The 22095-nt window shown below is 42.8% G+C and overlaps 1 protein-coding gene across 2 annotated transcripts in view; it reads right to left on the minus strand.

Moving 5' to 3' along the window:
• Positions 1 to 22095, minus strand: part of sbf2 (SET binding factor 2) — a 743327-nt gene that overhangs the window by 720243 nt on the left and 989 nt on the right. The gene's annotated exons all lie outside the window — the stretch shown is intronic.

Here is a 22095-nt window from a genome sequence, read left to right on the forward strand (position 1 = left end):
TCACAACACACATTCCCACTAGTTTGTGTCATCTGCGAACTTGGAAATATTACATTTGGTACCCACATCCAAATTATTGATGTATACTGTGAACAGCTGGGGCCCAAGCATTGATCCTGGCAGTACCCACTAGTCACAGCCTGCCAACGTGAGAATGGCCCAGTTATTCCTACTCTCTGCTTTCTGCCTGTTAACCAATCCTTAATCCATGATACCAGGGACATTATGATTGGTATGTGCTCCCTGGTACACAAACATTTTGAGAGAGTCAACCGTCTAGAATGCACGACCAATGGGGAGGCGGTGGCGTAGTGGTAGTGTCACTGGGCTAGCAATCCAGAGGCTTAGGTTAATGCGCGAGCAACACGGGTTAAAATTTCACCATGACAGCTGGTGGAATGTAAATTTAATTAATAAATCTGGAGTTAGAAAAAAAGCTAGTCATCTAGTCTCTATAATGGTGACCATGAAACCATTGTCGATTGTCATAAAAACCCATCTGATTCACCAACATCTGTTAGGGAAGAAAATCGGGTGTCTTTACCATGTCTGGCCTACATGTGACTCCAGACACAGCAATGTGGCTGACTCTTAAATGCCCTCTGACATGGCCCAGCAAGCCACTCAGTTGCACTAGAGAAAAGTCTAAAAAGAATAAAACCAGACGGACCACCCAGCACCGACCTAGGCACCGGAAACGACAACAGCAAACCCAGCCCTGTCAACCCTGCAAAGTCCTCCTTACTAACATCTGGGAGCTTGTGCCAAAATTGGGAGAGCTATCCCACAGACTAGTAAAGCAATAGCCTGACAGTCATACTCACAGATTCATACGAACCTTCAAATTAGGAGTAGGCCCCTTGGGCCTGCTCTGCATTCAATAAGATCATGGCTGACCTGACTGTAACCTCAACTTCACGTTCCCACCTACCCCCGATAACCTTTGACCCCCTTGCTCATCAAGAATCTATCTACCTCTGCCTTAAAAATATTCAGACTCTGCTTCCACCGCCTTTTGAGGAAGTGAGTTCCAAAGACTCACGCCCCTCAGGGAAAAGAATTTCTTCTCATCTCGGTCTTAAATGGGCGACCCCTTATTTTTAAACAGTGACACCTAGTTCTAGATTCTCTCACAAGAGGAAATATCCTTTCCACATCCACCCTGTCAAGACCCCTTAGGATCTTATATGTTTCAATTAAGTCACCACTTACTCTTCTAAACTCCAGCGGATACAAACCTAGCCCTGTCCAACCTTTCCTCATAAGACAACCCACCCATTCCAGGTATTTGTCTAGTAAATCTTCTCTGAACTGCTTCTAACGCATTTACATCCTTCCATAAATAAGGTAACCAATACTGTACACAGTACTCCAGATGTGGTCTCACCAATGCCCTGTATAGCTGAAGCATAACCTCCCTACTTTTGTATTCAATTCCCCTCGTAATTCTTTCTTTCTTTTGGGCCTCCTTATCTCGAGAGACAATGGATACACGCCTGGAGGTGGTCAGTGGTTTGTGAAGCAGCGCCTGGAGTGGCTATAAAGGCCAATTCTGGAGTGACAGGCTCTTCCACAGGTGCTGCAGAGAAATTTGTTTGTCGGGGCTGTTGCACAGTTGGCTCTCCCCTTGCGCCTCAGTCTTTGTTCCTGCCAACTACTAAGTCTCTTCGACTCGCCACAATTTAGCCCTGTCTTTATGGCTGCCCGCCAGCTCTGGCGAATGCTAGCAACTGACTCCCACGACTTGTGATCAACGTCACACGATTTCATGTCGCGTTTGCAGACGTCTTTATAGCGGAGACTTGGACGGCCGGTGGGTCTGATACCAGTGGCGAGCTCGCTGTACAATGTGTCTTTGGGGATCCTGCCATCTTCCATGCGGCTCACATGGCCAAGCCATCTCAAGCGCCGCTGACTCAGTAGTGTGTATAAGCTGGGGGTGTTGGCCGCTTCAAGGACTTCTGTGTTGGAGATATAGTCCTGCCACCTGATGCCAAGTATTCTCCGAAGGCAGCGAAGATGGAATGAATCGAGACGTCGCTCTTGGCTGGCATACGTTGTCCAGGCCTCGCTGCCATAGAGCCTCGTAATAAACCATAACATTCTATTAGCTTTCCTAATTACGTGCTGAACCTGCATACTAACCTTTTGTGATTCATGCACTAGGACACCTAGATCCCTCTGCATCTCAGCTCTGCAATCTCTCACCATTTCAATAATATGGTTTTTTTTTTCTTCCTGCCAAAGTGGACAATTTCACATTTTCCCACATTATACTCCATTTGCCAGACCTTTGCCCACTCACTTAACCTATCTATAGTTATCCCTTTGTAGTCTCATGTCCTCTTCAAAACTTACTTTCCTACCTATCTTTGTCATCAGCAAATTTAGCAACCATACCTTCGGTCCCTTCATCCAAGTTATTTATATAAATTGTAATTAGTTGAGGCCCCAGCACTGATCCCTGCAGCACACCACTCATTACATCTTGCCAACCAGAAAATGACCATTTATGCATGCTCTCTGTTTCCTGTTAGCTAGCCTATCTTCTATCCATGCTAATACATTACCCCCTGCACCATGAGCTTTTATTTTCCGCAATAACCTTTGATGTGGCACCTTATTAAATGCTTTTTGGAAATCTAAGTACAGTGCGTCCAACTTTATCCACAGCACATGTTACTTCTTCAAAGAACTCCAATAAGCAGGTTAAACATGATTTCCCTTTCACAAAACCATGTTGACTCTGCCTAATTACCTTGAATTTTTCTAAGTGCCCCATCACGTCCTTAGTATTAGCTAAGATTTTCCCTATGACAGATGTTAAGCTAACTGGCCTATAGTTTCCTGCGTTGTGTCTCCCTCCCTTTTTGAATAAAGGAGTTACTTTGGCTATTTTCCAATTTCATGCTACCTTCCCCGAATCGAAGGAATTTTAGAAAATTAAAAGCTACGCATCAACTATCTCGCTAGCCACTTCTTTTAGGACCCTAGGATGAAGTCCATCAGGACCCGGACACTTGTCAGCCCACAATTCCGACAATTTGCACAGTACCACTTCCCTGGTGATTGTAATTTTCTCGAGTTCCTCCTTCCCTTGTATTTCCTGCTTTACAGCTATTTCTGGGATGTTACTTGTATCATCTATAGTGAAGACCGATACAAAATACCTGTTCAATTTATCTGCCGTCTCCTTATTACCCATTACTAATTCCCCAGACTCACTTTCTATAGGACCAATGCTCACTTTATTAACCCTTTTCTTATTTTAAATATCTATAGAAACTCTTCTTATATTTCTAGCTAGCTTTCGCTCACATTCTAATTTTTACCTCATCAATCTTAAGTCATTCTCTGCTGGTTTTTTAATATTCTATCCAATCTTCTGACCTGCCACCTATCTTTGTGCAATTATATGTTTTTTAAGTTTGATACTATCGTTAACTATTTTTAGTTAACCATGAATGGTGGATCCTCGCCTTCGAATTTTTCTTTCTCGTTGGAATGTATCTTTTCTGTGTATTCTGAAATATCCCCTCAAATGACTGCCACTCCATCTCTATTGACCTATCCTGTAACCTAATTTGCCAGTTCACTTTAGCTAGCTCTGCTTTCATAACCTCATAACTACCCTGGTTTAAATATAAAATACTACTCTAGGACCCATTCTTCTCTCCCTCAAACTGAATGTAAAATTCAATCATATAGTCGCTGCTATCTAGGGGCACCTTCGCTAGGAGGTCATCAATTATTCCTATCTCATTGCCAGGTCTAGTAAAGCCTGCCCTCTGGCTCCAGAACGTGCTGTTCCAAGAAACTATCCCGAAAACATTCCATGAACTCCTCATCTTTGCCCATTTGATTCTTCCAGTCTATATGTAGATTAAAATCCACCATGATTATCACCGTACCTTTCTGACAAGCTCCTATTATTCCTTCCTTGATACTCTGTCCTACCATGTGGTTACTCTCAGGGGGCCTGTATAACACTCCCATGAGTGACTTCTTACCTTTATCATCATTTCTCATCTCTACCCAAACCGCATACCTTACAGACAATGTCCCTGACACCACCATCACCAACCCTGGGTATGTCTTGTCCCACCGACAGGACAGACCCACCAGAGGTGGCAGGACAGTGGTATACAGTCGGGAGGGAGTTGCCCTGGGAGTCCTCAACATTGATTCCAGGCCCCATGATGTCTCATGGCATCAGGTCAAAGATGGGCAGGGAAACCTCCTACTGCTTACCACCGACCGTGCCCAACCCCCTCAACTGATGATCAGTACTCCTCCATGTTAACCACCAACAGGAACAAGCACTGAAGGTGGCAAGGGCACAGTATGTACTCTGGGTTGGGGACTTCAATATCCATCAACAAGAGTGGCTCGGTAGCACCACTACTGACCGAGCCCAAAGGACATAGCTGCTAGACTGGGTCTGCGGCAGGTGGTGAGGGAGCCAACAAGAGGGAAGAACCTAACTGACCTCGCCCTCACCAATCCACCTGTTGCAGATGCATCTGTCCATCACAGTATTGGTAGGAGTGAGCACAGCACAGTCCTTGTAGAGACAAAGTCCCATCTTCACATTGAGGGTACTCTCTATCATGTCTTTCCATCGTGTTGTGTGGCACTACCACCATGCTAAATGGGATAGATTTCAAACTGATCTAGTAACTTAAAAATGGACCTCCATGAGGCATTGTGGGCCATCAGCAGCAGCAGAATTGTATTCAACCACAATCTGTAACCTCATGGCCCAGCATATCACCAATTCCACCATTAAACCAAGGGATAAACCCTGGTTCAGAGTACAGGAGAGCATGCCAGGAGCAGCACAAGGCATACCTAAAAATGAGGTGTCAGCCTGGTAAAGCTACAACACAGGTAAACATTCATACCACACAGCAGAAGCAGCATGCGATAAATAGAGCTAAGCAATCCCACAACCAACAGATCCGATCTAAGCTCTGCAGTCCCGCCACATCCAGTCGTGAATGGTGGACAACTAAACAACAGGAGGAGGCGGCTCCACAAATATCCCCACCTTCAACCATGGGGAGCCCAGCACTTCATTGCACAAGACAAGGCTGAAGCATTTGCAAACATCTTCAGCCAGAAGTGCTGAGTGGATGATCCATCTCGGGCTCCTCCTGAGGTCCCTACCATCATCGATGCCAGTCTTCAGACAATTCGATTCACTCCACATGATATTAAGAAATGGCTGATGGCACGGGATAGGACAGATGATTTGTACTCCAGAACTGGCCACAGCCCTAGCCAAGCAGTTCCAGTAGAGCTACAACACTGGCATCTACCCGACAATGTGGAAAATTGTCCAGGTATGTCCTGTGCACAGAAATCAGGATAAATCATATCTGGCCAATTACTGCCCCAACAGTCTACTCCAATCATCAGCAAAGAGATGGACGGTGTCGTCAACAGTGCCATCAAGCTGCATTTACTGAGCAATAACCTGCTCACTGATGCTCAGTTTGAGTTCCGCCAGGGACACTCAACTCCTGACCTCATTATAGCCTTGGTCCAAACATGGACAAAAGAGCTGAACTCAAAAGGTGAGGCGAGAGTGACTGCCCTTGACATCAAGGCAGCATTTGACTGAGTGTGCAATCAAGTAGCCCTAGCAATACAGGAGTCAATGGGAATCAGGGGGAAAACTCTCTGCTGGCTGGAGTCATATCTAGCGCAAAGGAAAACGGTTGTGGTTGTTGGAGGTCAATCAGTTCAGTGCTCGGGTTTCCAACCATCATTACCTGCTTCATCAATGACCTCCATCATAAAAGTCAGAAGTGAGGATGTTCACTGATGATTGCACAATGTTTAGCACCATTCGCGACTCCTCAGATACTGAAGCAGTCTGTGTCTATATGCAACAAGACCTGGACAACATTCAGGCTTGGGCTGATAAGTGGCAAGTTATATTTGCACCACACAAGTGCCAGGCAATGACCATTTCCAACAAGAGAATCTAACCATCTCCCCTTGACATTCAATGGCATTACCATCGCTGAATCCCCCACCATCAACATCCTGGGGGTTACCATTGACCAGAAACTGACCGGACCAGCCACATTAATGCTGTGGCTACAAAAGCAGGTCAGAGGCTGAGAATTCTGCAGCAAGTAACTCACCTCCTGCCTCCCCAAAGCCTGTCCACCATCTACATGGCAAAAGTCAGGAGTGTGATGGAATACTCTCCACTTACCTGGATGAGCACAGCTTCAACAACACTCAAGAAGCTCAACACCATCCAGAACAAAGCAGCCTGCTTGATTGGCACCCCAGCCACCGCCTTCAACATTCACTCCCTCCACCACCGACGCATAGTAGCAGCAGTGTGTACCATCTACAAGATGCTCTGCAGAACTCACAAAGGTTCCTTAGACAGCACCTTCCAAAGCCGCGACCTCTTCCACCTAGAAAGACATGAGCAGCAGATGCACGGGACCACCAACTGCAAATTCCCCTCCAAGCTACACACCATCCTGACTTGGAACTATATTGCTGTTCATTCACTGTCACTGGGTCAAAATCCTGGAACTCTCTTAACAGCACTGTGGGTGTACCTACACTACATGGACTGCAGCAGTTCAAGAAGGCAGCTCACCAGTACCTTCTCAAGGGCAATTAGGGATGGGCAATAAATGCTGACCTTGCCAGCAACGCTCACATTCCATGAACGAATAAGAAAAAGTCTATCCATGTTTATTCATATAACTTTTAATTCCTTTTGTAACTAGATAAGGCAGCTCTTATCAAAATGAGCTGATTGCCCACAAAAGTAAATAATGCTGTCAATCTATTCCACAACTGTATCCTGGGGAAAAGGGGAAAAAGGGAAAAATTCTTTCAATCTATAGTCTTTCTCATTTGTGTGCGTGTTCTCTAGTCCTTCAATCACAGCTTAAAGTGCATAACTTGTACATATCCACATTACCCATCTCTTTCATTGTTTGAAAGATCAGGTTCAAACTGAACGCTCAATTGCAATACAAACTTTGCATGTAACCAATGACACAGATCCACTAATATACATCAAATTTCAAGTTTCTTCCTAATTCTTCTTATAATTTCTACCATTTTAGCTTGCCATTCAAGTCCTTATTCTAAAATTTTTATAAATGTATTTTTCCTTTTCCCCCTTTCCAAGCTTAACACTGCCACATTCTTTACCTGAAGAAAAGGAGAGGCTTGTTAACCAGCCTTTGGATATTCCTTCCTTCCATAGCTCCTAGCAGCTCGTCACTGCTAAACTATTCTCCATTACAACAGCACTGTTGATATTGGCAGCTCCCCATTTACTGAAATTGTTGCCATGAATTCGTGTCCAAATCAACCCACTATACAGCACATTTCTAGTGTGAACAGCCTTGGAGCTGGAAGTGCTGTACCATCTCATCTCCCCAGATGAAAATATTTCCTCCGCACCCCCACTTTGTGGTTTACAGTAATTAATTGTTCATCATTCTTAATTCAAACCCCTATGCCTATTTTTTTTACAGCCAGGATACCTCTTGATAAACCAAGCCTACTGGATTCCACTGTGATCGGAGATCAGATCCATGGGTAAAAGCAGCAGCCGCATTGGTGGAGAAACACCCAAAAAGTTCAGTCTGCTGTTGCTAATGACAGAGTCACTATAATAATGACTGTACCATAATCAATCCCCTTACTGTTCTTTAAATTTTTAAACCAGCATAGTTAAAACTACAAGTCAGCAAAGAATTATTCTATCCACTTTGCAATACAAATCAGCAAAGGAAACCACTGAAACCATGCCACAGATGTAATCTAGCACCTAGTTTACCACACAATGTCTAAAGCCATGCAAAAAAACAGCATTCACAAAGCCACATAAAAAGGGTATACTTCCAGTAAATCTGCCCAAAAATATGTACTGCTGCACAGACGTTACATTTTTCCCTGTAACTTGAAGATATCAGTTTTTTTTTTTATTAATTCATGGGAGATGTGCATCGCTGGCAAGGCTAGCATTTGTTGCCCATCCCTAATCGCCCTTGACAACTGAGTAGCTTGCTAGACCATTTCAGAGGGCAGTTAAGAGTCAACCACACTGTCGTCGGTCTGGAGACACATGTAGGCCAGACCAGATAAGGACAGCAGATTTCCTTCCCTAAAGGACATTAGTGAACCAGATGGGTCTTTTACAACAATTAATGATAGTAATGGTGCCATGAAACAGAGGCGAGCTTTCAATTCCAGATTTTTATTAATTAATTGAATTTAAATTCCAATAGTTGCCACTTCAAGCAGTGAGATTGGGAGTCGAAATCAAATTGTTCTGCAACTCCAACCTGCAACATAAAGTTTGGATTTTTAAAATAACCAAATATTCATGATTTTATATTTGGGATGTGGTAGGAAAACTGATGCCACAACTAAAGAATGTGTTTTTTCCAAACTGACTAGTGCAGATCAATAAGTACTGCTTCATTAGTCAAAGGGAGAAGACAGTGGTTAAAATTCTGCCGTTAACTTTTTTAACCTCATTTACAGAGAGGTTGTTACTTCCAGGCTTTAAAGAGAATGAAGAAGGAAAGGCATAGGGGGTTGGAAGGGTTCCAAAGAGTATGTAGCTGAAGACTTTGCCAGCAATAATGGCTCAAAGGGAAGTGGGAGGCACAAATCTGGAGACCAAACAATGCAGGAAGGAATCATAAGCTGGAAGTGACAGAGACAGCATGGGGTGAGCTCATGGAGAGATTTGAATGTGGGGATGAGGATTTTAATACCAATGTAGATCAGCAATGTTGGAGTGATGGGAAAGGATAGATTAATAGTCTTTTGGACAAGTTAAATATGGTTCTATTTAAGACAACTAGAAATTTATTGGGGCGGGGCAAGGGGAAGAGCTGGGGTGTAAATTGTTAAGAGTTCAGAAGTGACAAAAGCATGCAAGAGGTTGCAGTGCCAGAGAGGCTAAGTTTGAGAGTGGAGGTAAGCAATGTTGCCAAAGTGGAAATAAGTTGACGGATGATGGACAAGATGTGAGATATGAAGCTCAGCCCTGAGATGAATGAGATACCAAAGATTTGCAGTGTCTGGTTCAGACTGAGCCATGTCCAAGAAAATGGATGGAGTTGCTGGTAAAGGGATAGAAGTTTTGGCAAGGACTGGAAATGACGACTTGGCTCTTCCCAATTTTCAACTGAAGGAAATTGTTACTCTTCTAATGACTTGATGTTGAACTGTCAATCTGACAGCATGGAGATAACTGCCTTGCTGAGAAAGATGGTGCAGAGTTGGCGGTCAACAGAATATATATGGAAGTTGACCCCATATTTTCAAATGATGTCAAACAGAGGCCTGGATGAGTTCAGATCCAACAACACAAGGGGCTCTACACCATACAGGACAATGCAGCCTGCTTGATTGGCAGCCCATCCACCACCAGTGCACAATAGCAGCAGTGTGTACCATCTACAAGATACACTGCAGCAAGTCGCTAAGCCTCCTTCAACAACACCTTCCAAACCTGCAACCTCTCCTACCTAGAAAAAGGGCCCCCACCACATGGGAAAACCACCACCTGCAAGCTTCGCTCCAAGCCACAAACCATCCTGACTTGGAACTATAACCGCCATTCCGTCACTGTCACTGGGTCAAAAATTTAAAACTCCCTTCCTACAGCAATGTGGGTGTATCTACACTACATGGACTGCAGTGGTTCAAGGTGACAGCTCATCACCATCTTCTCAAGGGCAATTAGGGATGGCCAATATATGGTGGCCTTGCCAGTAACACTCACATCCCATGAACGAATATTTTAAAAATGTAAATGAGACAGGATACACATTCCAGAGGTGACACTAAGTAATCAGTGAGAATCCATTGCCAGGAATGCACTACTTCTTTTTGAATAAAGTTGAGAGTGACAGTAGCGACTTTGCCTTCAGACCTATGCCACCATTGGAGCAATTTGAGCAAAGCAAGTGGTAGAACGTATACCCAGATGGGAGGGAAGGAATCACTACCCTTGAGCCGTGCCACACATGACATGTTAGTATATCAATATTCACTTGCGATGAGACTGTGAATGTAGAAGGACTTGCTTACAATGTTTCGGAGAAAGGGTTAAAACACTGAGCGAACATATTCCGCTGACCCAGACTTGCTGCACATCAATTGTACAAGAAATTTAAACTGCAGAAGAGGGGTGTATAATTTTGCTTATATATTTAATTCTGTTCTTCAGTTCATCATGCACCTAAAAGTCAATGCAGACAAGAGAGGATTAATAGGAAAGATCTGAAAAAGAATTCTGAAAAGCACTGAAAAAAAGCAAAGGTGCAGTATTCTAGACTTCTAACTACATTTTCCTCCACAGTTGTGTCAGCCATGGCTCAAGTGATAGCACTCTCACCTCTGATTCAGAAGATTATGGGTTCGTCCCACTCGAGAGAGTTATACACAAAAAATTTGGCTGACTCTCCAGTGCAGTATTGAGGAAGTCTGGATGAGATGTTAAACCAAGGTCCCATCTGCTCTCTCAGGTGGATGTGAAAGATCCTTTTATCAGAACTGATAAAAGAGTCGAAGCAGGCTTTAAGCAAGTATAGAGGTGGTGGTGGGGAGAGTGGAAAAGAACAAACCTATCATTTAATCTCTCCTTCCTTCCATCCTATCACAGACCTTCCATTTTATTCTTTCCCTGCCTCTGTATTTGCTTAAAACTTGTAACATCTTTAACACTTTCCAGTTCTGACAAAAGGTCAACGACCTGAAGCGTTTATTTGTTTGTCTCTCCACAGATGCTGCCTCACCTGCTAATTATTTCCAGCATTTTCTGTTTTTAGTTCAGATTTCCAACGTCTGCACTCTTTTGCTTCCCTAAACATTTTTGGGTGGTATAAAAGCATTATTGAACACAAGATTTAAAATAATTACCGTACAAGTTGCTCATAATTTCTATTAGGACATAAATTTATATTAGTAACAGTAAGGTCAGTAAGAATCTAATATTTGGCATGATTTTAAAAGATAAAATAACTCAGATATACACCGTACACAGCCACTAGCCTCCACACTTACTGAGAAAACTAGTGGTAAACTTATTTGCCACCTGCTTTTTATTTTATAGCAGCAATACCAAAGGCATTTTTTTTTTAAATTTGTTCTTGGGCATCAGTGGCAAGGCCAGCATTTATTGCCCATCCCTAACTGCCCTTCAGCAGGAAGTGGTGAGCCACCTTCTTGAACTGCTGCAGTCCACGTGGTGTAGGTACACCCACAGTGCAGTATGGGAGGCAGTTCCATGATTTTGACCCAGCAACAGTGAAGGAACAGCAATAAAGTTGCAAGTTAGAATATGTGGCTTGGAGGGAAACTTGCAAGTGATGTTCCCATGTGTCTGCTGCCCTTGTCCTTTTAGGTGGTAGAGGTCACAGGTTAGGCAGGTGCTGTCGAAGGAGCCTTGGCGAGTTGCTGCAGTGCGGCTTGTAGATGGTCCACGGCACATCAGTGGTGAATGAGGTGCCGATCAAGCGAGCTGCTGTGTCCTGGATGGTGTCGAGCTTCTTGAGTGTTGGTGGAGATGCACCCATCCAGGCAAGTGCAGAGTATTCCATCACACTCCTGACTTGTGCCTTGTAGATGGTGGACAGGCTTTGAAGAGTCAGGTGGTGAATTACTCACCACAGAAATCCCAAGCTCTGACCTGCTCTTGTGGCTACAGTATTTATATGGATGATTCAGTTAAGTTTCTGGTCAATAGTGACCCCCAGGATGTGGGGGATTCAGCAATGGTAATGCCATTGAATGTCAAGCACAGATAGTTAGATTCCCTCGTTGGTCATTGCCCAGCACTTGTGTGGCGCGAATGTTACTTGCCACTTATCAGCCAAGTCTGAATGTTGTTCAGGTCTTGCTGCATGCAGAGATGCACTGCTTCCGTATTTGAGGAATTGCGAATGGTACGGCATACTGTGCAATCACCAGCGAAATTCCCTACTTCTGACCTTATGATGGTAGGACGGTCATTGATGATGCAGCTGAAGATGGTTGGGCCTCGGACACTATCCTGAGTAAGTCCTGCAGGCATGTCCTGGGACTGAGATTCTTCACTTCCAACAACCACAACCATCTTTGTTTGGACTAGGAATGACTCCAACCAATGGAGAGTTTTTTCCCCCCACTGATTCCCACCAACTTCAATTTTGCTAAGACTCCTTGATGCCACACTCAGTCAAATGCTGCCTTGATATCAAGGGCAATCACTCTCACCTCACCTCTGGAAATCAGCTCTTTTGTCCACATTTGGACCAAGTCTGCAATGACGTCTGGAGCCGAGTGGCCCTGGAAGAACTAAAGGTGAGCAAGCTGTTGCTGAGTAAGTGCCGCTTGATCGCACTGTCAACGACATCTTCCATCACTTTGCTGTTGATCGATTGAGGGGTCAGTAATTGGCCAGATTGGATTTGTCCTGCTTTTTGTGAACAGGACATAACAAAGAATTTTCCACATTGTTGGCTAGATGCCAGTGTTGTAGCTGTACTGGAACAGCTTGACTAAGGCCGTGGCTAGGTCTAGAGCACAAGTCTTCAATGCTACAGTTGGGATCTTCTCAGGGCCCATAGCCTTTGCTGTATCCAGTAACTTCAGCTGTTTCTTGATATCAAGTGGAGTGAATCGAATTGTCTGAAGACTGGCATCAATGATAGTAGGGACTTCAGAAAGAAGTCAAGTTGATCATCCACTCAGCACTTCTGGCTGAAGATGGTTGCAAATGGTTCAGCCTTGTCTTTTGCACGAACATGCTGGGCTTCTAGAGCCTCCTCCTCTCGTTATTTGTCCACCACCATTCACGAATGAATGAATGTGGCAGGACTGCAGAGCTTTCATCTGATCTGTTGCTTGTGGGATCGCTTAGCTCAATCTATAGCATGCAGTGTCTGCTGTTTAGCATGCATGTAGTCCTGTGTTGCAGCTTCACCAGGTTGGCGCCTCAATTTTAGGTATGCCTGATACTGTTCCTGGCACTGCTCTCCTACACCTCTCACTGAACCAGGGTTAGTCCCACGACTTGATGGCAATGGTAGAGTGAGGTATATGCCAACCCGTGAGTTTATAGATTGTGGTTGAATACAATTCTGCTTCTGCTGATGGCCCACAGCACCTTATAGATGCCCAGTTTTGAGCGACTAGATCTGTTCTTAATCTATCCTATTTAGCACAGTGGTAGTGCCACACAACTTGATGGAGGGTGTCCTCAGTGTAAAGATGGGACTTGGTCTCCACAGGAAGTGGGTGGTGGTCGCTCCTACCAATACTGTCATGGACAGAAGCATCTGCGACAGGTAGATTGGTGTGAACCAGATCAAGTGGGTTTTTCCATCTTATTGGTTCTCTCACTACCTGCCACAGGCCCAGACTGGCAGATATGGGCGGCACAGTGGAGCAGTGGTTAGCACCGCAGCCTCACAGCTCCAGCAACCCGGGTTCAATTCTGGGTACTGCCTGTGAGGAGTTTGCAAGTTCTCCCTGTGTCTGCGTGGGTTTTCCCCGGGTGCTCCGGTTTCCTCCCACAGCCAAAAAGACTTGCAGGTTGTTAGGTAAATTGGCCATTATAAATTGCCTCTAGTATAGGTAGGTGGTAGGAGAATGTAGGAAAGGTGGGGATGTGGTAGGAATATGGGATTAGTGTAGGATTAGTATAAATGGGTGGTTGATGGTCGGCACAGACTCGGTGGGCCGAAGGGCTTGTTTCAGTGCTGTATCTCGAAATAAAATAAATAAATTTCCTCCCCTGAAGGAGGACATTAGTGAACAAGATGGGTTTTTACGACAAACCAGTAGTTTCATGATGATTGATGAGACTAACATTTATTAATTAATTAAAATTCCCCCCAGCTCATGAACTCATGTCTCCAGAGAATTAGTCCAGGCCTCTGGATTACTAGTCCAGTAACATTAACACTATGCTACCATCCCCCTGCAAGTTTTTGGTCTGGTGGCTGCTCACTCGATATGCCTTCAAGAGACAACTGGACCAGTTCCTAACTGGCACAAAGTCTCCATCAGATAGAAAGCAAGTGTCTTCATAGCTTACAGAGTCATTTACAGCATAGGAGGCCACCATTCGGCCCATCGAGTTCATGCCCACTCTCTGTGGAGCAATCCAGTCAGCCCCACTCCCCTGCTCATTCTCCTTGGCCTGCAAGTTCATTTCCTTCAAGTACTCATCCAATCTCCTTTTGAAATCATTGATCGTCTCCGCTTCCGCCACCCTCCTGGGCAGCAAGCTCCAGGTCATTAACACTCGCTGATTAAAAAAGCTTTTCCTCACATTCCCCTGCATTTCTTGCCCAAAACCTTCAATGTGTGTCCTTTAGACCTTGTACCATAAGTTAATTGGAACAGTACTTCCTTGACTAACTTATCTAAGCCTGTCATAATCTTGTACACCTCTATTAAATCTTCCCTCAATGTCCTCTGTTCTAAGGAGAACAACCCCAGCTTTTCCAACCTAACCTTGTAACTAAAATCCCCCATCCCTGGAACCATTCTGGTAAATCCCCTCTGCACCCTCTCAAGGACCTTCAAATCCTTCCCAAAGTGTGGTGACCAGAACTGGACGCAATACTCTAGTTGGGACCTAACCAGAGTTTAATAAAGCTTCAGTATAACTTCCCTACTTTTGTACTCTATGCTTCAATTTATGAAGCCCAAGGTCCCATATGCTTTACTAACTACTCTCCCAATATGTCCTGCCACCTTCAAAGATAGCTGCACATGCACCCCACCCCACCCCCCACACTCTCTCTGTTCCTGGACTTTTTAAAATTGCGCCATTAAGTATATATTGCCTCACCCTATCCCTTCTGCCAAAATACATCACCTCACACTATCTGTATTAAATTCCATCTGCCACTTGTCTGCCCATTCTGCTAGCCGATGTCCTGTTGCAGGCAGTTCCTATCATCCTCACCGTTTGCTCCTCCTCCAAGTTTGGCATCATTGACAAATTTTGAAATTCTATTCTGGATTCCAAGATCCAAGTCATTTATATATAGCAAAATAAAGCTATGGTCCCAGACCAACCCTTGGAGAACACCACTGTCTATCAACCTCCAGTCTGAAAAACAACCATTTACTATGACTCGCTGTTTTCTGTCCTTAAGCCAATTTTTTATCCAATTGGATACTGACCCTCCCATTCCATGAGCCTCAATTCTTTATGTGGTACACTACCAAACACTTTTTTCCTGATTGTTTCTAAAAGCTTATGCACCACTGATGTTAAACTAACCGGCCTATAGTTGCTAGGAGTGTCCTTACATCCTTTCTTGAATAAGGGTATCACATTTGCCACCTTCCAATCCTCTGGTACCTGCCCCATATCTAGGGAAGATTATGGCAAACCCTTCCGCTATCTCCACCCTCACTTCCTTTAGCAACCTGGGATACAAGCCATCCGGACCTGGTGACTTATCTACCTTAAGCATAGCCAGCCTTTCCAGCACCACCTCCCTCTCAATTTTCACCTTATCCATTGCCTCTAATCTCTCCACTTCTACTGATAATTTGTCATATTCCTCTTCCTTAGTAAACACCGATACAAAGTAATCATTAAATATTCTAGCCTTGCCCTGTGTCTCTAAGTATATAATTACCTTCTTTATCCCTAATGAGCCCTACTCCACCTCTTACTACCCGCTTACTATATACCAGATGAAGATTTTTGGGACCCCTTTTATGTTGACTGCCATTCTATTCTCATATTCTTTCTTCACTAATCTTATTTTCCTCTTCACCTCCTCTCTCAACTTATTATATTTGGCCTGGTTCTCACTTGAAGAATTCACCTGACATGCATCATACACCCTTTGTTTCATCTTAATCTCAATTTCTATCATCCAAGGGGTCCTGTTTATAGTTCCCCTACCTTTCACCCATGTTGGAATGTACCCAGCCAATAACTGAAACATCGCTTCCTTAAAGATAACCCATTGTGTCGTTACAGTTCTTCCTGTCAGTCTTTGGTTCCATATTATCCTGGCTAGATCCCTTATTATCGCATTGAAATTAGCCCAATCAAGCCGTTCTACCTTATATCGCTCCTCGTTTTTCTGCATTACAAATCTAAACCTTGATACTATGATCACTCTTACCTAAAAGTGCTCCCCCATTCGGCCCACCTCATTTCCCAGCACCAGATCCAGAAATACCTCCTTTCTGGTTGGGCCGAGAACATACTGATCAAGGATGCTCTCCAGAACACAATCCAGAAATTCCTCCCTCTACTTTCCTTTGAAACTATCCCAATCGATATTTGGATAATTAAAGTCCCCAATATTACCACTCTATAGTTTTTACACATCTCTGTGATTTCCCTGCAGATTTGCTCCTCTATCTCTCTCATTATTTGGAGACCTATAGAATACCCAAGAATAGGTGACACTTGGTCCATGTGATTTCATGGAATGGTTTTGATCATGACTTTCTCCCCCCACCCCCCTCCCCCCTTTTTGGCCATTTGTTTTTGCCTTTCCCAGGAGATTACATGGCTGCAGAATAGCTGTTGTTTGCAAGGGGGCGGAGGGGGGGGCGGGGAAGAAGGTAACGAGTGTTTAGCCATGATGATTCAGCCATCATGGTGTGGGGTAGGCTGTATCGACCAGCTGGTCTTTTCCAACCCATTAATTTTGTATGTTCTTATATTCTTCCCACCCCAACTGACTTTACAGATTACATATGTTGCTAATACAACGAATGCACTAAGCACCCAGGTGCTAATGTTTTATTTGCTCCAACTTTTCTGCGCATGCAAGGTGGCTACCATAGATACAGCCAGAGTTTTCTGGAAAAGGGGCCCACCCCCATCTCTGTGGGAAGTAATTAACAGAGCAAGAAAATCTCACATACAGTTTTTTTAGATTGTAACTGTAGAACTCAGGACCTTTTATTTTTGAACACTGCATTACTGTTGATATGAATTCTTAAAGCCAGCTTTAAATCATTTTAAACCTCACATCAGTAACTACATAATGCAAATTAATCTACACTAAAATACTCGCACATAAGATCAACAAATCAAATGCTCACATTGAAGAAATACTAATTTCCCATGCATAACGAACTTGTTTTCAAATCTATTAACAAAACATTTAAAAAGACACATTTGACAGATAATTTTCCATCTTTCCGCACTTTCAACACGATCTCATGATTAAAACGCAAATAATCTCCTTTTTGAGTTTGAAAACGCAGTTGTCAGTGACTTGTGGGAAGTTTGCTTTACCACGGGACAGTGTATAAGTAAGCACAGTTGGTTTCGAGTAGGAAAATGTAAATGGTGAAGGATACAAGGAAGCGATCAGTGATGGCTTTGTCCGTCCACGCTAAATAATATCAGGCTTTTTGACTTTTGTGCATAGCTCCAGGAGATCCTCTGCTGATCCTGCCAGTCTGTATAAATGTGAGTGCAATCATACTTGGGATTTTACATCGACCTCTTTGCTTTGTAGATCACTGTTGGGGGAGGTTATAGCAGAGATCTCTGTGCTAGCAGCTGCAGTCTTCAACAGGCTTAGGAGCCAAGAACAGTCCTTTTATTTTTAGATGTCTCGAAAATATTAGGGGGGGGTACTACTTTCTTGCTTCAATTTTATTATATCCATTCCTTTCTATGATTCTACTTCATAAAAAGTAAAACAATGTCAAAGAACAAAATGTTTAAGAAGTTCAATCGGTTTTTCAGAAAACTATATCACGTTATAAACTGAATTTTTTTGTAGCTTGTTAAATTGGATTTTTGCAAATCTATATTAGATCATCAACTAAAAAGTTAATTCCCACTTCAAACATTGGATCACCCTGGTTACAGTAGTGCCATTGACAAATAACCTCTTGCTTTTGATCCATAATAAACAGCATGGAAACAAATAAATATATTTGTGTGGGGCAAAACATATAAACCAGAGCATTAACTTGCAGAAGTTCAAACATAATAGGTGCTGAATGATGTATAATGCGCATATATATTTTTTGTTATGTGAAATACTTTTGTTTTGCACTATGTTTTCCTGTCTATACAAATTCTCCTAAATCTATTAAAGTACTGAAATTTGAATGAAAACAAGTTTGTCGCAAAAAGCCTAAACATTTGACTTAAACCACAAAGTAACGTATGAATTACAATAACCATTTACCTGTTTTAGTATTTATTTCTGAAATCACACTGAAGTAAAATTGTAATAGCGTACATTTGCACAGAGAGTTGGCCTTTGTTTTACTATCATTCTGTCTTGTTACAATGTGGCCAGCAGCCAGTAAGTTCAAATCTGACCGTGACATGGTACAAAGGTGAATTCAATAAATGATAAATTGTGAGCTTACATAAGAAATAATCAGAAAAACTTCTAAATTGCTGTATAAATCCAACTAGCTCACTAATATCCCTGAGGGAAGAGAAACTGTCACTTCTATAGGTAACTGTCATCCATCCTGCATGGTTGATTTCTAATGCCCTTCGTACTGACCTAATAAGCCACTTTTGTTGTAGAATACTCATGTGACAACTAGAGATGGACAATAAATGCACCAGCATCTTCCAAGAACAAATAAAAAAGGATGCACAGTTACTTTAGTTATGACAAGCAACTGACCGTTACATTGTATCTTTTCTGAATCCTAAAGGTTTCTATTAAAAATCTGTGATACAAGTTTTTAAAAAGCCACATGGAAGATGGCAGGACACATTGCACAGCGAGCTCGCCACTGGTATCAGACCCACCGGCCGTCCATGTCTCCGCTATAAAGACGTCTGCAAACGCGACATGAAATCCTGTGACATTGATCACAAGTCGTGGGAGTCAGTTGCCAGCGTTTGCCAGAGCTGGCGGGCAGCCATAAAGACGGGGCTAAAATGTGGCGAGTCGAAGAGACTTAGTAGTTGGCAGGAAAAAAGACAGAGGCGCAAGGGGAGAGCCAACTGTGCAACAGCCCCGACAAACAAATTTCTCTGCAGCACCTGTGGAAAAGCCTGTCACTCTAGAATTGGCCTTTATAGCCACTCCAGGCGCTGCTTCACAAACCACTGACCACCTCCAGGCGCGTATCCATTGTCTCTCGAGATAAGGAGGCCCAAAAGAAAAAGAAAAGAACTAACAGCATCATTTACAAAATTTCCAAATGATGCTGTGAGATGTTAATGATGAAACAGTTTGATAAGTGGATTTTGTGGCTTAATGTGTGGGTGTTAACAACTTTCAAAATGCCAATTATGTACATGTCCCAAGCAGAGGGACCTAGGTACATATGTGCATAAGTCATTGAAGGTGGCAGGACAAGTTGAGAGAGCAGTTAATAAAGCATACAGTATCCTGGGCTTTATTAATAGGGACATAGAGCACAAGAGCAAGGAGGTTATGTTGAACTTGTATAAGACACTAGTTCGGTCTCAGCTGGATTATTGTGTCCAGTTCTGGGTGTCACACTTCAGGAAAGATGTGAAGGCATTGGAGAGAGTACAGAAAAGATTCATGAGAATGGTTCCAGGGATGAGGAACTTCAGTTATGAAGATAGATTGGAGAAGTTAGGACTGTTTTCCTTGGAGAAAAGAAGGCTGAGAGGAGATTTGATAGAGGTAAAAATCATGAGGGGTATGGCCAGTGTAGATAGAGAGAAACTGTTCCCACTCGTGAAAGGATCAAGAACAAGAGGACACAGATTTAAAGTAATTGGTAAAAGGAAAAGCAACAGAGGAAAAACTTTTTCACACAGCGAGTGGTTCAGGTCTGGAATGCGCTGCCTGAGCGTGTGGTGGAAGCAAGTCCAATTGAAGCATTCAAAAGGAAATTAGACTGTAATATGAAAAAGAAGAATGTGGAGGGTTACAGGGAGAAGGCAGGGTATGGCATGAAGAGAATTGTACATTCGGAGAGCTAGTGCACACACAATGGGCCAAATGGCCTCCTTCAGCACTGTAACAATTCTGTGATTCTGATTCCTTAGGCATGGTCACAATATAAAGGAATTTAGGAAATCAGTAGGCCATTCTATTTCTTGAACCTGTTCCACCATTCTATTACATTGGGGTTGATCGGTACATCAACTCCATTTATCTGCCTTTGCTACCATTTGCTACCCCTTACTTCATAAAAAATCTATTCATATAAGTCTTACTATCATATCTGTCCTTCAGATGTTGAAAATGGAAATAAACACTGCAGTTGCCTCCTAATATTTTCATCAGAGGTTTTATCAGGATATAATTTTTTCTGGTTATGAATATTACAAGATATGTCTTCAAAAACTATTACAAAGCCCTTTTCTCATGGAGAAAAAAAAACATCCAGAAACATTTTTGTTGAGATTCTCAATGACAGCAATACTTGAAAGATGATAAAAAAAACCGAGACTGTGAATGAGCAGAAAACACAATAAATAAACTTCACTTTCATGCTACATGTTTCAAATATAGATCACTTGACCCTCCCATCTCAGTGTGCCATTTCTCAAATGTAGATGTTTTCTGAATATAAATTTCACCTTGCACACAATTTCACAATGCACATCACCTGTCCATTACCTTTCCAGTAACCATGGAATTGCAATATTACATTCCCAAATTTTCCCATCCAAAAATGTTAGCACAATTAACTTTTAGTCCATTTCCTATCCTATATTTATGAGCTATAACAAAAGCTGTAACAAAAGGTTCCATAGTCTGTAAGTAATACTTGTAGCAAGTTCTCATGTTAAATCAGCTTGGAATCTGTTCCACAGAATCAGGACAGGAAACAGCCTAATCAAATGAATGCTAAATAAGGCTGTTCGTACAGTCCCTTGCAACCATTTTTACTGTCTGGCATACATGTTGTAGCACACTAGAAACACCTTCAAATTAACCTTAAAGGTTAAGAACGCCAACAAAATATTTGAAATTCTTGAGAAATGAGAGAAATTAATGATTTTCTTAATATGTGTCTTTGTTGGATTACCACTGAAAATAAAGTTAACACTTCAACTGTGTTTACTTTTGTATACAATTTCTGGCAGTACAGTGACCTCAATGAAGTTGGGAGATAAGAAGAAAATCCTGATTGCCTGAAATCTGAGTGCTGTTAAACTGTCCATCTTAAGTGTTAATCTATTTTTCTCTTTCAGATACTGACAGATCCTTGCATTGCCAACATTTCTGTTTCTAATCAATGGAATTCATATTTTGTGAATTCTATCCTGGAAGAGGACTTTAAGTATCTGTATAAATGTAATATTTCAAACTAATTGAAACTTAGATAGAAAGCATTATCTTCATGCACAGAATACTATATAGTTTAGAGATTTACACAACATATCATCCTAAGAGATTGCATAAAAGCTTTATAAAGATTTGTCCATCCTGTATTTAACAGGTTGCTCTGTTCAGAGGACTGCTATGTCAGTATGGAATTTCAGCAGCTGGCTTTGTAATCATCAGATGTCAGTAAAATACTGACACTGTCTTTGGCTTGGGTACACTTTGAAAGGGGAAGGTCTTTAGATGGAACTAATGAGACCACGTTCCAGCAGTGTTTCTTGAACACAAGAAATAGGAGCATAAGTAGACCATATGGCCCATCGAACCTGCTCTGCCATTCAAAACGATCATGGCTGATCTTAGGTTTCAACTCCACTTTACAGCCCACTCACCATATCCCTTGATTCCCTGAGACACCTAACATTAGGGGCGGCGCAGTGGTTAGCACCGCAGCCTCACAGCTCCAGGGACCCGGGTTCGATTCTGGATACCCCGGGTGCTCCGGTTTCCTCCCACAGCCAAAGACTTGCAGGTGATAGGTAAATTGGCCATTGTAAATTGCCCCTAGTGTAGGTAGGTGATAGGGAATATGAGATTACTGTCGGGTTAGTATAAATGGGTGGTTGTTGGTCGGCACAGACTCGGTGGGCCGAAGGGCCTGTTTCAGTGCTGTATCTATATAAAAAAAAATCTGTCTATCCCAGCCTTATATGTATTCAACGATGGAGCATCCACAACCCTCTGGGGTAGAGAATTCCAAAGATTCACAACCCTTAGAGCGAAGTAATTTCTCCTCATCTCAGTCCTA

The sequence above is a fragment of the Heterodontus francisci genome, chromosome 14 (assembly GCF_036365525.1).
Source record: "Heterodontus francisci isolate sHetFra1 chromosome 14, sHetFra1.hap1, whole genome shotgun sequence".
Lineage (NCBI taxonomy): Eukaryota > Metazoa > Chordata > Chondrichthyes > Heterodontiformes > Heterodontidae > Heterodontus > Heterodontus francisci.